Below are 12,399 nucleotides of genomic sequence, written 5' to 3' on the forward strand. Positions count from 1 at the left end.
AAGGGTCGGAAACATGGATGAGGAGTTCATGAGCTATAGGTGCAAGATCGGGCTTGAGAGGGTTAACCTTATTAGGAGTGGGATCAGACATCTCGTTAGCAGAGCGGGGAGGGGGAGATTGTAGATCATTAACATTTTAAGGGTTTACAATAGTTTCACCTGGATTATGTTTTTGCTTCCTACGATTAATAATTGGGCAATTTTTACGAATATGCCCTTCTTTCTTGCAGAGAAAACATGCATTCAACCCTCCAAGCATTTCAATCGGGCAGATGAATGTGTCTCCATTAATATCTAGGTTTAAGGATGGTGGAATGTCGATTCCGGGCTTGATTGAGACAAGAATTATTGCGTCTAGATTGGGCACCAACCGAGCAGTTTCATCTATTCGAATCATTTTGCCAAATGGTTCCATTAATTGGGGGAGGAAACACCACAAAAAAGGGGGACATCCTTGAGGATGACCCATCTGGGAGAGGATAATGCGAGGACTTCCTCATTAACCACCTTTGGAGACCAGGCTAGGGCTCAAAAAGAGGTATTCCCAACCGTCCAGTACTGGCGTTTAAGTGCTTCCAATTGGGCTTCATGCGAATTAAAGAAAATGAGAAAAAGACCTCTCTGTATTTGTCTACAGAATGTGATTTTAAGCCCTAGTTTGAGATTCCATAGGTTGTGAAACCAGTTGTCTACGAATTTCCTAGGTGGACATTTTTGAGAATCAACACAGGCAAAAAAAATGGCAGTGTCACATAACCTACGCTTTTCTAAAGCAATTTCATTCAACATTTCAATGTTTGGCAAAATGCAGAAGGGGTCCAAGGTATTGCAAGGGGACTTACCATCCTTACTGGGTCCTTCGTTTGCAAGAGTCGTAAGGAAGTGCACCGACTAGCGGACTCCATTTGTAGGTGGGGCGACGGTCTCGACAAATGACTTTTCTAGGGTTGGTAATGTCTGCGTCATGGGTTTAGGGTTATTAACACTAAGTCCGTCTAACTCCAGCTCCATTGAGAATTAGGGTCAAGATCGTGCGGGGTGGGCGGAAGGGTGGAGTTAATTGTAATAAATATTGCAGAGCAGATTAAATGAAACATAGAGCAAAACAGAGTAAGTGGGAGAAAAGCAAACCGAGTGGAGGAGATTAACTCCTCCACGTAGACACCTAGGTACTCCTGTCGGTGCCTGCTTCCCTCGATCTTGCTTCCTTCTTCAGGTTCTTCAGGTTGTGGTTGTAGGTACCAAAAAAATGTAGACCTTCATCCCTTACCTGTAATCTTTATCAGATCACCGATACAGATCTGATAACCTCATTTCAATTCAGTGTTTGCACCAATCGCCCTCACCTTAAGGTGAATTCTCTATTATGATATTCGCCCTCACTCTGTGCCACTATCAGCAGATATGATGGTGTCTTGTGGAGTTGATGATTTTTGTTGGGCCTTTACGCCCGAATACAAGTCGCTGCTATTACAAAAATTTCGCCGAAAATTGCCGTACATTTTTCAAATCACTGTTGGATCCAAGCTTTGGAAATTGAGGAACCGCGCAATCGTATCCGTCTGCCGTTTCAAATCTTGCCTATTCAAATAACTCTGATTTGTGCATCTTCTGCCGCCTCGGTCCTTTTAATGTGCATGCTTTAATTTCTTTGATAATGCTCTGCTCCCTTTCTTCAAGCCTGCAAACTTAAGGCTCAAACGACTGTTTTCGATATATCAACTTGTGATATTTTAATTTTTAATTATTTAAAAAACACGATCAAATGATAAAGTCTAGATTGATTACACTTTCTAAGATAACTTGTTAAATAGTAGAATTATACTGACGACTTTCGTATTTTGGGATTAAGTCTATCACTCTGGTGGATCCTTGTAGCTATCTAGTGATGTGTGACTGTATGCATATATGTTGTTTGAAATTATCTTCCACATGAGTTTTCGGCTTTGGATTATTTATACTAATATATATATATATACACACACACACACATGTACATACATACATACATACATACATACATACATACATACATACATACATACATACATATATATGTACACACACACACATATACACATATATATACATACATATATATATGTATGTATGTATATATACATATATATCTATGTATATCTATGTATATGTATATATACATACATATATATGTATGTATATACATATATACATATATACATACATATATATATATATGTATATACATACATATATATATATATGTATATATATATACATACATATGTATGTATATATACATATACATAGATATACATAGATATATATGTATATATACATACATACATATATATATATGTATGTATATATACATATATATCTATGTATATCTATGTATATATATATACATACATATATATATATATGTATACATACATACATATATACATGTATGTATATATATATATACATGTATATACATATATATGTATGTATATACACACACACACATATATGTGTGTGTGTGTATGTATATACATATATATATATGTGCATATATATATATACATATATATATGTATATACATATATATGTATATGTATATCTATGTATATATATGTGTGTGTGTGTACATATGTATATATACATATATATATATATGTATGTATGTATGTATATACATATGTATATATACATGCATATATATACACACACATACATACACACACATGTTTATATATTTATGTTTATATTTGTGTCTTTTTCTATCTAGAGATGGCTTCTCCTTTTGATGTGTTTGGGTTCTACACTCTTGGAGCTCTATTTCTGGTTGATCCACGACTGTCATGGCCTTGGTTCAGATGACTTTTTACTTTCTCCATGTCTTTTCCAATGGTTTCATTATCAGGTTTTGATTTAGGTTATTAATCATTTTCAGATCATCCATGTGATAATCGGACTGGCCTAAGACTCTGGTTAGTTCTGGGTAATCTTATTGCACTAATGATGATTTGGATTCGCATTTGAGGTTGTTATTAAAAGCTTGGTCATGCAGAAGTCACTCTCTACTTCATTTTGGAAAATGAACATATTTTGTGATGCTTTTGATTAATTCTCTTTACTATCTTAATATGAGATTAACAGTCTACAGGTGAAAGATTTTTCAGTGGTTTTGCAGGGTCCTCAGGCTATCAAGGAAGCTCATACCATTGTCTATCAAAGAGCTCCCCCATCCTCCTTTTCGTCCGAATTCTATAGTCACGCAAACAAGAAATTGCATTTCAGGGCAATCACATTTGTAACTACTCTATAGATGGGATTGTCTCCCTATATAGATAGGTATCTTCCACACAGCATCCTCACCATGGATGGATTATTGTTATGTATTAATGTAATTTTTCTTTGTAATCAGCTAATGGCTGACTTGTGATTTGTACTTAGCCCACACGGGATAGGATGGGCAAGACCAGAGGTTTTCTTAGTTCGGTTCTTTCCTACCGGTGCCCATTCTGAACAGAACTTGTAACAAGTTTTTTAATTAATAAAATATTTCTATGGCTACGGCCCATTATCAATAAAATAAAATGATAAAGTCTAGATGCTTAATAGACAATGACTGGAAGAACTATCCAACCTCTAAAACTGCATAAATTATGATGTATTAGAGTAACTTATACATCCTAAAAATTGAATAACCATTTTTAATTTAGGCATTAATTTCAGATAGCTCATAGGCAGCAGAGTGATGGTGAGCAAAAGGAGAGGTCAGCCATAAGCCTTTAATATCTCAAGAAAAACAGGCAGAAAAAACTAGAGAAAATAAAAAAGTTGGTACACGTGGCTAGTGGTGGAGGGATATTACGCTTATAAGCTTCTATGTTGTCAAAGGTGTGATTTTTTTATTGGAAACATTCAACGTATGAGAAACAAACTTGTATAGGTAGAAGAATTCCACACGTTTTGGGCTTCTAATATCACTAAGAGAAGATGATAACATCAAAATGAGGAATCAAACAACCATCAACAACAAACAAAGGAGATCGGAGCTCTGCAACTTTACCGCTTCTGCCATCGTTTGAATTTTGAATTGCCCATATGACTGCTACCTTTGGGGAGATCCCTTCCTCCTTGCAACTAGACCCCCCTCTCGATATCACTTTTGATCCGCATGCTCTTGGTTCTGCTTCTGGGACCCCACTGTCTGCGGGGCTTTCAGAAAAGAATGACAAGAACGTTGTTCCTTGTGGCTATTCATCTTTGGTACTGATGGAATTTGGCCAGAGGGATGAGGACAAATGTAAAGATAACCTTGAAGCTAGCAAGAATAAACCTCCCTCTTCTGGATTGGAAAATGTTTCTGGTTAGAAGAATGCGGAGGATGGTAAAAAGGAACCCAAATCTAGCTGGAAGGGTGCTCTATTTGGTTCCACTAATACGGCCCTGGAAACGACTTTGGCTAAATTTAACCAAACTGAGGAGGGAACAAAGATCAAGCTCCATGATAGTCTCATGGATAAAATTGCATCCCTACACCTAGCGATTGTTGGACGATTCTTCTCCTTTAGACCATATATTGGCATGGTTAGGTGTTGGGCTAAGGCAAGATGGAAGTTAAATGGAAGTGTTGATATCTCGGCTATGCTAGGAGGTCTCTTCCTTTTCAAGTTTACTATGGAGGAGGACCTGATCTTCATTCTTTCAGGCTCTTGGGCCTATGGAATGCATATTCTAACACTTACTAAATAGAAGCTTGGTTTCGACCCCTCAGCTGAACTCAACCGTATGGCTCCTGTTTGGGTTAGGCTTCCTGGCCTTCCACTGGAATTTTGGGATGAACAGATCTTCTACTGGATTGGAAATTCATTTGGCAGCTATGTTACTACGGATTTGGTCACCCTTGCTAAATCCAGGTTAGTTTATGCTCGTTTTTGTGTTAATTTTGCTATTAACAAAGCGCTACCCAACTTGTATACCTCAACTCAAAGTGGGGAAAATGGTCCCAGGCCATTGCCTATGAAAATGCTACTCTTTTTTGTCAGAAATGTGCCAAGCAAGGGCATACAATTGCTGATTGTAAGGCTCCGATGACTGGTGAACCCAAGCTTAAAGAGAAGGCTATTGTTATTGATGATCCTATCAGCCTAAGTGCACCCTCTTCTTTAGCCCCTTTGGGACTGTCCAACGTGTGTGAGATCTCTGAAGACTACCCCCACACTGATAAGATCCTGAATATCATTACAACCCCTGTCGATCCAGTGAAGAAATCTAGTCTAGTGGAGACTCTGGAAGATGGAGAAATTCCCTTGGTGATTAGCCTACGACTATCCCCTGGTCCTGCTTTATCCCCTTCCTTGGCTATGGTTGATTTCCACCTCTCCCTTAAGCCTTCTATTGATGCTAACCCCATGTCTCCCTAAGTTAATCCCTGTGATGTAATGTCTTCTCTGGGGAGAACTAATCTGCTAAATTTCACACCTCCTCACTGTCCCCCTGACAATTTGGGGATTTTAGAGGAAGTGTCTAAATCTCCCCAACTGACATCTAATGTGAAGATATCCCCACCCTATTTCCCCCTATGGATAATGAGGACTAGTTGACACAGAAGAAAAAAACTAGGACTAAGAAGGCAGATGTGGGCATTGACAACAAAGTTGGAAGACCAACTGAGAGAGTGTTGAGACAAAAATTTATATCAAGGGATATTGCAAGGGGCCGATAGTTGACCCTTGATGCAATCAACAAAAATAAGAAATGAAGTTCCTCTCTTGGAACATAAGGGGACTCAACAGCCCCCAAAAGCAATTTGCTATTAAAAAAATATATCTTAGAGATGAAGATAGATATTTGTCTACTTCAGGAAGTCAAAATGTCCTACCAAACCTTTGCAACAACTGCTAGAAAACCATGGTCAGGGGCTGCTTTTTTGTATGTCAAGGCATTGGGGGCATCTGGTGGAATTTCTACCCTTTGGAACCCCTGCAAGCTCCAAGGAAAGATTCATGTAAGCTCACAGAACTTCTTGATGGTAACTTTTCAATGTGTTGATCTCTACTAGCACCTGTTCAATATATATGCCCCCAATTCCAAAGTGGGAAGGCGTCTGGTGTGGGAGGAAATTACTGAGTACATCCTTGAGGATAAGAATTCTCATTACATGCTAGCTGGTGATCTCAACACCCCTCTCTACCCCTCTGAGAAATGTGAGGTCTTATGGATTTTTATGATAGCATGGGAGATCTTGCTAATCTTATAAATGCTACTAGCCTCTTTGATCTTGATCTTCAGGGTGTCCCCTTCACCTGGTCTAATAATAGGAAAGGGAACCACCTAATTTAAGTCAGTCTGGATAGATTTTTAGTCTATTCTAAATGGGATATGGGTCACAAATCCTATAAGGACCACTTCTGATTGTAGCCCTCTCCTCCTCCACTGGGATGGTAGACTCCCCTTAGGTCCTCCCCCTTTTCATTATAAGATCATGTGGGCCTCCCACCTAGATTTTAGAGATCTGGTTAGGGGCTAGTGGGCCACCCCAGTCCAAGGGACAATAATGTTCAGAATAGCTAAGAAATTGAACCTCATCTGAAGGGAAGTGAAAGGATGGAATAAAGCGACTTTCAATGACATTTTTAAAAAGAAGAATGACCTGTGCTCTAGACTTGAATAGATCCAAAACATCATTGCCTCTAGTGACCCCCCTCACTCTCTCCTTAATGAGGAAGAAGACTACAGAAAGAATTGGAAGGGAATTCTTTCTAAGGAGGAAATCTATTGGAAGCAAAGATCCAGAATTCAGTGGCTGAAGGAGGGTGACAAAAACTCGACTTTCTTTCATTGCTCAACTAGCATCCACAAAAAGAGAAACTTGATCAAATTTCTAAAAGATAACAATGGTCAAGACATCATCGATGAAACCCAAATTGGTCAAACTGCTACTGACTTCTTCATCTGTATGTATACTAAGTCTAGAAGAGGAAACAAGGCCCTCCAGGACATGCTTCTGAGTAAACTTCCTAATACCATTGGGGAGGAGGATAACTGTTAGCTTCTTTCACCCATTTCCTCGGAGGAGGTCTGTTTGGCTATCTTTGCAATGGGTGCTTACAAGACCCCGGGCCCAGATGACTTCCCCTTGGCTTTTTTCTAGGAATTCTGAGATATTGTCAGTTATGATGTCACTAAAGTGGTGAAGGATTTCTTCAAGACTGGTAAATTACTGAAAAAGTTGAATAACACCTACATTTTTCTCGTCCCAGGTCTCCAAACCCCAATTGCATGATGAATTTTCAACCTATAAGCCTTTGTAACTCTATTTACAAGATCATCTCTAAGGTCTTGGTGAATAGAATTAAGCCGCTTCTATCTAAGTTTATCATCCCCTCCCAAAAAGGCTTTGTCCCAGGTCATCAAATTTTGGATGCGGCCATTGCCACTCATGAAATTATTCATTCCATGGACAAAAGCAAAACGCCAGGTATGGCCTTTTAACTTGACATCTCAAAAGCTTATGATAAAGTCAACTGGCACCTCCTATTTTAAACTCTCCCAAAACTTGGCTTTAATAAAAAAATTGTTGATATGATACGGGAATGTGTGTCTACAATTCAGTTTGCCATCTTAATCAATGAGATTTCTAGGGGCCACTTTAAAGCTGGAAAAGGTATAAGATAGAGGGATCCCTTGTCCCCTTATCTTTTTATTATGATTGCTGATGTTTTGGGCAGGAATGTTATGGATTTGATGGTCAATGGGAGATTGCAAGGTTTCAAAGCAGCTTCTACTATTCCCCCCTCTGTGATTAAACAATTTGTGGATGACACCTTTCTTTTTGGTAGATCCTCCGTGATAGAGGCTAAACATTGGAAGAATTTTCTTGCTGACTATGCCTCTTCTTTAGGGCAGTGTATCATCTACAATAAAAGTAATCTCTTCTTTTTTAACACCCCTTTGAACCTACAGACTAAAATCCTTAATATCCTTGGGTGTAAGTCTGCTATTCTACCTGGGACTTACTTGGGACTCCCCCTCACTGTCAAAGAGGTTACCCCTACGTTCTGGAATTGTATCCTTGAAAGAATATAGAAGAAACTTGTTGGATCGAAGGGCAAATTCCTTAGTAGTGCGGGGAAGCTTCAACTCCTTGATGCTTCCATCCAAGGCATCCTTGTGTACTTCCTTTCCCTTTTCAAATTATTTGGTGCTATGGGGGAGAAGCTTGAGAAGATCCAAAGAACTTTCCTCTAGATGGGTATGGAGGAAAAGAAATGCCTCTCTGGTTAACTGGGATATTGCTTTCTTACCCAAGACCATGAGTGGTCTTGGTAAGATAAATGTCTTGAACAAGGCCTTAAATACCAAAGTGGGCTGGATCCTTGCTAAAGGTGAGGTGGATTGGTGTAGCATTATCAGGGCTAAGTATTTGGAAATGGAATAATTTTGCTTCAATTTGAGTTCCAGTGGCTTACCTCCTGAGTCAAAATTATGGAACAACATCCCGAAGCTTAGACCTGTTATCAGAGAGGGACCGAAGTGGCAGATTGGAAATGGAAGAAATATTAGGTTCTGGGAGGACTCTTGGCTAGATGATAAACCTCTAGCTGAAACTCGATTCTGCCAATTAATGAACTTCCTAAAATTTAACTTTGGTGGGTATATTACTAACTACATTGTGCCGGGAAAAGGAAGGTGGAAAAAAATCACCCTGGTCTTTACTGATCAACCTAACCTTTTTCCTACTGCCCTTGAACTCTAGGATCTCATGTTTGCGTGTTGGATACCTATATCTCCCCATGAGGACAAATTCATCTGGAAAGGGACCCAATTGGGGGTTTTCTCAGTCAAGTCTTCTTATAGACAACTCTTGAGACCCATTGAAGATGGTGAATGCTGGAAAAAGATCTGGAACCCGCAACTTATTCCAAAAATTAATTTCTTCTGGTGGTCCCTTATGCATGAATTTTTTTTGACTCAGGACAATTTGAGAAGGAGGGGATTCCAACTTCCTAACAGACGTGTCCTATGTAAATCTAAGGAGGAATCTATTAGTCATATTTTTATCCACTGCCCCTTTGCTAGGCACTTGTGGACCATTACCCTTGAAAAATGTGGTATACAATGGGTTTTCAATGATAACATACACCAATTCATTAATGGATGGTCACCTCCTACCCACTACCCCCTGATTATTCAGCTATGGAAGCATATCCCTCCTCATATTTGTTGGAGTGTTTGGAAAGAAAGAAATAACAAAATCTTTAGAAATGTTGAAACCTCCCCAGACAATGTTTTTATTAGCTGCTTCAAAATGCTTAAGGATAATATATCTCTAACTAGATGGAAACCCCCTACAATCCACCTATCCCGACTAATTGGAGAATTGTGGAACATTGGAAGCTCCCCTTAGAGTTTAAGCTCTTCAACAACACTTCAAAGATCAACAAAAAAAGGACCAAATGGATAGCCCCAAGTCCCTCATGGCATAAACTAAATTTTGATGGGTCAGCCCAAAATATTTGGCAAGCGGGAAGTGGAGTTATTCGTGATCATCAAGGGGTTACTATTGCTGCTTATGCGAGTAGCCCAAAGAATCATACTGTCACTCAAGCTAAGGGAATGACCCTCCTATGGGGTCTGAAGTTCGTCACTACCATAGGTATTAGACAACTAGAAATTGAAGGTGATTCAAAAGTAATTGTGGAAGCTATTAGTGGTGGATCTGTAGCGGGATGGAAAGTGGAATCTATTTTGAGGGATGCAAGAATGTTTCTAGCTAACCTTGACAATTTCACCATCCACCACATTTTTCAGAGAAGGGATTGCAGCTGCTGATTCTATGGCTACTATTGGTAGGTTGTAAGATGGCTTACGGTGTTGGAGGAGCACTGATTTGCTGCCAGTGATCACCAAGGAGATCTTGGAGAAAGAAAAAACTAAGTCTTAATGATGATTCTAACTAGTTGTAATCCGATGAAGAGAATTAATTATCAAAATTTGAATTTGGAGTGGGAACCCACTGATTATGGGATGGGTATGCCACGTAGCTATATATGGCCTAGTCATCAGTCCCAAAGGGTTTTAAATAATGATGGTACCTATTGGCGAAGTACCGATATCAGGAAAGGCAATATTTTTATTAATCATTTGGACGAATGATATTGGCGGTGATGAAGGTAATAGCTAGTCTTAGCTAAATTACATTGGGCAGATTGATGGATCACACGAGCGAAATTTATTTCGTGATGGGGAAATCTGTTTAAACACGACTTGTAATAATCATGGTGATTATTGCATGGTTTTACTTCAGAATTTGCTGGGCTTGCTTCTCGACTCTGCTTCTTCTCTTCAATGGCTCTATATTCTCTCTACCCTGTTTTTCATTACTTCTTCTAATATGGAGGAAACAATCATGGGGGGTGACAGACTGAGACTTGAACATGATAAAATAGATGAATTTAGAGCTAGGTCGGCGGTTTGGTTTGTGTGCACGAAAGGAGGCATTGATAAATTCATGGAGAGCATGAAAGGTAATGACGAGAGACTGTCAAAGCAGTTTGTGGCTTCTTGGGAGGACAGAAGGGTCACTATGGGAGGAATCTTGTTCGAAGTTAATGAACATGTGATTGCTTAGGTGACGGGCCTGTCCATGGAGGGTAGAAAATGGAAGAAACAGAGACGCATATCGGACACCACCAACTTAAATCATTTTTTCTGCGACGGGGAGAATCTTGTGAAGTGGGTCGGTGGTTTCAACTATGAAGAGCTTCCATCACCATGGGATGAGGTCTGCTACATCATCATGAAGTATTTTACTCTAGAAGGATAATATGGGGTTTTCTATTAGTATCACCTCCCTTTCCTTAACCATCTTAGGAATAAGGATCTTATTTCCATCTCATTTTTTCTGCTACATTCCATGGATTCTAATGTGAGAGATATTGCTAAAGCCAAGAAGAAAGGCAAGGAATTTACCATTCTCCACCAAGGCCTTATCCTCTGCCTTTATAATTTCCACTTAGCCCTCTGTCCTCCCCGCACAATTTCGGTCCAAAATGTGCCTAAAAGTCAATCTCTGGCCATAGCCGCTGCCAACCCTGACATAAGCCCTTCTCACTTGCTCGAACCTGGCTCTTCCAGTAAGAAAAATAAAAAGTGTGCTTGCCACTCAGAGGATTTAAGACCTCCCAAGAAAGTGAGAATCTAGGAAATCGACTCTGATGTGAAAATTACTGATGAAGCTAACACTCCTCGTTGCTCTATGAGGCTAGTGTCCAAACCCCAAGAGAAGCCCTTGGTGGACCCCTCCTCATCCCATTATACTAGGGATACCAACCCCTCTGGTAATGCAGCCTTGTTTCAATCCACCTCGACCCCTCATTCTGCGAGCTGCACCCATGTGTGTGAGAGCCCTAAAAACCCCATGGGCCCGGATGCTGGACCCAAATCTCGGGCAAACTCTCAGTCCCCTACTCTCAGGTTTGAAAAAATGGTGGTGGTGGAGGAAGTGAACAACATAGAGGAGGAAGCGAAAGGAAAGTTGACAGATTTGGAGAAGAAAGTGGACGACATGATCGAGAAATTGCAGGAAATTGCCAGCAGAGCAGATGTAATTGATAATAAGTTGCATGATGTCTCCAGGTTCACATTGAATTTCATGCACTTCTCTGCGACCACTCTCTGTCTCTTGCAAGAAAGTGCCCTCAAAGGAAAAGGAAAGGAGGATGAGGATTGCAAAGACCTCTTTAAATTCCTCACCAAATAATAGGCAAAGAACCTCCTTCCCAAGAGGAGCCATTTCAAAAAGAAGTAACTTTGTTTACTATGGGGTGGTTTTTTTATTTTTTCAATTGCTCTTATGGCCTTATGACTTATAGTTATGGTTGCTGGTTAATCTTGGACTTAGTTACCTTTTGCCCCACATGACATATTTTAAAAAGACTTTTATATACTCTGTTAATATGCGTAGTATGTTTAACGTTTTTGATAGAGGAAAGTTTAGGAGGCTGTGACTTTGTTGTTTCTCTACTAACAATTGTTTATCTGTTGTTATCTTGATTGTATATGGGTCAGCCCCCTAGTTTTGGCTGCTTTTAATATCAAAACATTAAAATGATGATTCTTCTTCTTTATTTTATATATATATATATATATATATATATTTGGGATCTTTAAAGTTTTGAGTCAATATTTTTATAGAATAATTAGGATAAATGTAAGATTTTAAAATAGTTTAAGGTTTATTATAATTGAGTGTCTTGTATTTCTTGATAACAGATATACTATCATTGTTATTTACTCTATATCAAAATAAAGGAATTTTTAGTGGAGAAAACAAAATTCTAATTATTAGAATTTGTAATTACAAAAGTAATTTTATAAATTAGACTTCTTTCAAAAATTTGTGTGATACAAAAGATAAAGTG

Source organism: Cryptomeria japonica, chromosome 10 (genome assembly GCF_030272615.1).
Source record: "Cryptomeria japonica chromosome 10, Sugi_1.0, whole genome shotgun sequence".
In the NCBI taxonomy this organism is placed as follows: domain Eukaryota; kingdom Viridiplantae; phylum Streptophyta; class Pinopsida; order Cupressales; family Cupressaceae; genus Cryptomeria; species Cryptomeria japonica.